Consider the following 6000-nt stretch of genomic DNA (forward strand, 5'->3'; position numbering starts at 1 on the left):
ATCGGGAAATGACCGTTAATTTATTTTTGCACTGGAAGTTTTACAAATTCAGTATGGCCGCTGGACTGGGAAATGACCGGGAATTTTTGAGACCGGGAAAAATCGGGAAATGACCGTTAATTTATTTTTTCACTGGGAGTTTTACAAATTCAGGGTGGCCGCTGGACCGGCAAATGACCGGGAATTTTCGAGACCGGGAAAAATCGGGAAATGACCGTTAATTTATTTTTTCACTGGAAGTTTTACAAATTCAGTATGGCCGCTGGACCGGGAAATGACCGGGAATTTTTTGAGACCGGGAAATGACAGTGAATTTTTGTTTTGACCGGGAATTTTACAAATTTGTAGAAGAAAAATTTGTCCATGTTCGATTTTAACAGTTTTTAAATAATTAGTGGAATTGTTATGTTTTTTAATTATGCTATTATTTAGCTTACAATGCTTAATTCAAAAATTTTTAACTTAAAAAATTTTCCATTTAAAATGTTTATTTCTAAGCTTACATTTTTAATTTAAAGAATTCTTAAATGCTTTCTTAAAGACTTGAACAAATAAAAAAAATACTTTGATGTTGCAAATTTTGGATAAAAAACATTTTTATTTAATAAATATTTTTTATCTGTTTCAGTCTAGAATATTAAATTTTTAATCCATTCAGTTTGAAATTTTTAATTAAATATAAGATTACTTATTTAATATTTAGCAATATTTGAATTTTTATTTAAGACAAGTAATTTGAAACCAAATATTTAAAAGTAAAAAATCTTTAACTGAATTGTTTGACATAGAAAATCTGGAATCATTAAAATTTCGAAGAGCCTTTTAACTTTGAACGTTACGATTTTAATTTTTGTGTTTGAAAAATGCTTTAATTTTGATGTATAGTTTACAAATGAGCATTTGTAGAAAAAAATTGAGTAATTTTAAGAGATATTTAGGTGTTTTAAAAATATTAAAAATTAGCATGGAAATTTTAGAAAGTTTTTTAAAAATCTTCTAGAATTTTTTTGAAATTTTTGTTTAAATCTTTGAAAAACTTTTTAAATATTCTCTTAAAATAATTTTTCAAAATAAAAAGTTATTTTTAATTTTCCTGGGAATCTTAAGAAAATGTTTTTATTATTTTGAAGCCTTTCACAATTCTGGAAAAGAATCTAATTTTTTTTTTAATCTGCGAAAATCTACATTTTGTATTATATTTGGCTAGCATTTCAAGTTTTACATTAAGTTTTAATCTTTTCAAAACCTCTACATATCCCTTAAAATTACTCAAATTTTGCCTACAAATAATAAATGTTGAATTTTTATTTATACATCCAAATTGTAAAGAAATTTTTTTTAATTTGCAGGATTTCCTGAAAATTGTAGAAAAAATTCAATTTATTTTGACAGATATTTAGAAGTTCTGAAAAAATTTCCAGAATAATTTGAAATTTAAAACAATTTCTAGATTTCTCAAGATTTTGAAATAAAATTTTGAAGCTTTCCAGGGACTTTTAATCTATTTAAAAAGAAAATAATTGAATTTCTAATTTAAGAAGTGTTCAGTTAAAATTTATTTCGATTTTTCAATATTTGATGTTTCTAGCTTAAAATTCCTTAAGATTATATAATTTTGAAAATTTTAAAGTTCATTGATTGATTTTTTTAATTCAGAGCATTGAAAATAATAACGTGGATTTATATTTGTTTATCTTGAAAAAGGTTAGTACCTTCAATTTTATACGCGTAAATTATTGAATACCAAATTTTTTAATTTTAATTTTAAAACTTCAGAATTTAACAGTTCCAATTAGCTTTCATTTAAAGCTCAGTTTTTATTACCTCAAGTCGAAAATCTGATAGCTTTAATGTTCCTTTTTGTAAATTTCATTGACCGTGAAAAACGTTTGCGAACCGGGAAAAAACCGGGAATTTATTTCGTTAATTAAAACGGCCATCCTGAAATTTGTCGAAAAAAAATCTGTCCAACTTAGATTTCAACTGTTTTTTAAATAATTAGATAAATTGTAATTTTTTGAAATTATGATATCATTCAGTTTAGAATGCGTATTTGAATTAAAAGAATTTCAAAATACAGTTTTAAAGACTTAAGCAATTAAAAATTAGAAGCGTTTAAAATCGAAGATTTTTGATAACAAACATTTTTATTTGATAAACTGTGAATATGATTTAATTAATGATTTTAAAATTTGAAGTGTACTTAAAATTTTTTAAAATAAATAGTAATTTATTGTACAAACCAATTCGGCATCAGTTCACCATTTTAGAACTTCCAGACTGAAACTATTTTCAATTTTTAAATAACTTTTGAATAGTATATTTATAATTAAAGGCTTTTATTAAATTTCAGTCTAAAATATTCCATTTTTAAGTCACTTAATTTTAAATGTTTGAATTAAAAAAAAGAACAATTACATAATATTTAGAAATATCTGACTGTACATTGAATATCAGTAATTATAAATAAAATATTCAAAATAGAATAGAAAAACTAAGCTTTGAAAATAAAAATATTAATTCTTATATTTAAAAAAATTTAATTCGTAAGTCAACTTGTTAAATTTGAAAAGATTTAAAATAATTTAAACAAATTTTCTACGTGTACCGAAAAAACCCGGCTATTATTACAAAAATTTCGGTTCAAATATTCCACAGCCTAATTTGAAACTAAATATAGATTTTAGGAGATTTTGAACATGAAATTTAGAAGTTTTTTAATAATAACATTTTCAAGATCTTGAAAAAAAAATTCGAATCATTTTAAAGATTTTAAAACTATTTAAAATTAAAATAATTTAACTTTAATTTAAACAGAGAATTTTCTATCTTTTGCAAATTTATAGTTAGAACAAGAATTTATTCAAAATAATTCCCGGGAATTAAAAATTTTAACAAATTCCGAACTGACACTGAAAATTTTCTAAAAGGAACAAAATTTTGAAGTGAAAACGGAAATTTTGTCAAAGAATTATAATTCTTCTTGGAACAGGGAATGTTAAAATTTAAATAAATTTTGATCTGAAACAGGAAATTTTTTATTAGAATGAATTCTAATTCTAAGTTGAAACGGGACATTTTCGAGAAAAATTAAAATTATGATTTGAAACAGGGAATTTTACCGAAAAGTTATAATTTTTACAATTAGTTGAAATTGAAAATTTTCGAAAAGAATTAAAATTTCGGATGTATACTGGGAATTTTTCGAAAACAATTAAAATTCCGGATTTAAATAGGGAATTTTTAATTTTTAACCAATTCTAAGATGTAATTATAATTTAAAATTGCTTAAAATTGTATAATTTTGGATATTTTTAAATTCAGTTATTAATTCTTCAATTTAGAGTATTAAAAGGGATGATTGAAAAATCCCGAATAATAAAATTCCCAACACTATAAAATTGCCGGCAGTTAATAATATTAACGAATTGGAAAATTCCCGAATTTAATCAATTATAGTTTTTTTATAAATATGTTTTATTGATTATAAATACAATAATGATTTTTAAAAAATTATTTTTAATGTGTAACATTTCAAAAATTATTGCTTGAATTTAAAATAACAATAATTTTAAATAAAATAAGTCTTATTAGTTAAACAAATGTAAACGTCCAATTGGACATTTATAATCTATTTAAAATTTATAAATAACTTCAAAATGATATATTTATAAGTAAAGGCTTTTTTTAAATTTCATATAATTTTAGTCTAAAATATTAAATTTTTAAACCATGCAATTTGAAATTTGTCAATTAAGAAAAAGAGCAGTTACTTAATATTTATAAATATCTGACTGTTAATTTAAAATTAGTAATTATAAATTAAATATTCAAAACCAAAGAAGAAAACTAAACTTCGAACGTTGCAATTTTATTTGTTCTGTTTAAAACAGTTTAATTTGTAAATAAAGTTGTTGAATTATTGAAGAAATATTTATCAGTTTCTAACAAATTCAAAATTAATAAAAAAATTTTAATTATTTAAAATAATTTAAACTAAGTGTTTACGTGTATCGACAAAATCCAGCAATTTGTACCAAAATTTCGGTGTTCAGAAGCTTTTAAGAATTTTGAAAGGCTTCAGAAGAATAAGCAACATTTTCCAAAATAATTGAAAATGATCTTGTTATTTAAAAAAAAAATCAATTTCTGAGAGAATATGTACAAAATTATAAAGATTTCCAAAATTATGAAAAATGAATGTGGAAGATATCAAGGAATTTTTTTTTTTAATTTGGCAGGATTTAAAAAAATGTTTAGGAAAAATCCGAATCATTTTAAAAGATGTTTAGAAGTTCTGGCAAAATAAAAAAAAATTTTTAACAATTTTTAAATGTCAAACAATATGTAAAGGTTTGAAAATTTTGAAATAAAAGTGTAAGCATCTAAAGGATTTTTAATCTATTTAAACTATTTAAAATAAAAATAATTTTTAATTTAAGAAGTGTTCAGTTCATAAAAAAATTGTAATCGTCCAATTTTTAATGTTTCTAGCTTAAAATTTGCCTAAAATGATAAAATTAAAAAAAATTATTAATTGATTAATTTAATTTAATTTAATTTAATTATTACTTTAAATGAAAACAAACAAAACCGTGAATTAATTTTTTTACTGTGAATTTTACAAGTTTTTAGAAAAAAAAATCCTTCCAACTTTGATTTTAACCATTTTTAAAATAATTAATTTAATTGTAATCTTTTTCAATGATGTCATTCAATTTCGAATGCCTGTTTCGAAAATAGTTCACTTTAAACATTTTTAATATTAGATTTTTAATTTTTTAACATACATTTTAATATAAAGAATTTTAAAATGCAGTTTTAAAGACTTAAACAATTAAAAATTAGAAGCGTTTAAAATCGAAGATTTTTGATAAAAAACATTTTTAGTTGATCAACTGCGAATATAAACTCATTAATGATTTTTTAAATTGATTTGTACTTTAGGATTTAAAAAATAAATAATAATTGATTGTAGAAGCGGATTTGAAATTATTTCACAATTTTAGAATGTCCAGATTTGAACATTAAAAATTAAACTGTTTCAATTTGAAAGTCTTATTAGTTTTAAAAAAATGTAAACGCCCTATTGAAACTTTATAAACTATTTTTAATTTTAAAATAACGTCAAAACAATATATTTATAATTGAAGGCTTTTATTAAATTTCAAATTTAATTTCAGTCTAAAATATTCCATTTTTAAATCATTCAATTTGAAATTTTTCAATTCAGAAAAAGAATAGTTACTTAACATTTAGAAATATCTGATTCTTCATTTAAAAATCAATAATTAATAATATTTAAAAAGATTCATAAAGATTTACAAAAATTTGTCAAATTAATGTGGAAAATTTTAAGAAAAGTTCTTTAATTTGGCAGAATGAACAAAAAATTAATTTGAAAAAATGTAAAACATGTAGATGTTTCAAGATTTTGAAATAAAATTTTGAAGTATTTTAAGGATTTTTAAACTGTGTAAAATTAAAATAATTTAACTTTTAATTTGAACAGGATATTTTTTTATTTTTATTTTTACAAATTTATAGTTGGAACTAGAATTTATCCAGAATAATAATAATCCCGACTTGGAACTGGGAATTTTAAAATTTTAACAAATTATAAGCTAGTACTGGAAATTTTCGAAATTGAAGCAGGGAATTTTCAATTTTTAACCAATTCTGAGTTGAGACTGCTATTTGTCCAAAAGAATTTTAATTTGTCTTCGAATAGGGAATTTGAAAATTTTAATAAATTCCGAGCTGGAACAGGGAATTTTTCAAGGAGGAATTCTAACTCTAAGTTGAAACGGAATATTCTTGAAAAAATTAAATTTATGAATTTGAACAGGGAATTTTACAGGAAAACTATAATTCTTAGTTAAAACAAAAAATTTTCAAAAACTATTAAAATTCCGAATTTGAACAAGGAATTTTCCATTTTTAACCGTTGGAACTAGAATTTATCCAAGAGAAAAAAAATTCTAAATGGAAAACTCAATT

The 6000-nt window shown here is 21.6% G+C and overlaps 1 protein-coding gene across 3 annotated transcripts in view; it reads left to right on the forward strand.

Moving 5' to 3' along the window:
• Positions 1-6000, forward strand: part of LOC117176165 (sterol regulatory element-binding protein cleavage-activating protein) — a 75130-nt gene that overhangs the window by 37288 nt on the left and 31842 nt on the right. The window lies entirely within an intron of this gene.

This window comes from Belonocnema kinseyi, chromosome 7, assembly GCF_010883055.1.
Source record: "Belonocnema kinseyi isolate 2016_QV_RU_SX_M_011 chromosome 7, B_treatae_v1, whole genome shotgun sequence".
Classification (NCBI taxonomy): domain Eukaryota; kingdom Metazoa; phylum Arthropoda; class Insecta; order Hymenoptera; family Cynipidae; genus Belonocnema; species Belonocnema kinseyi.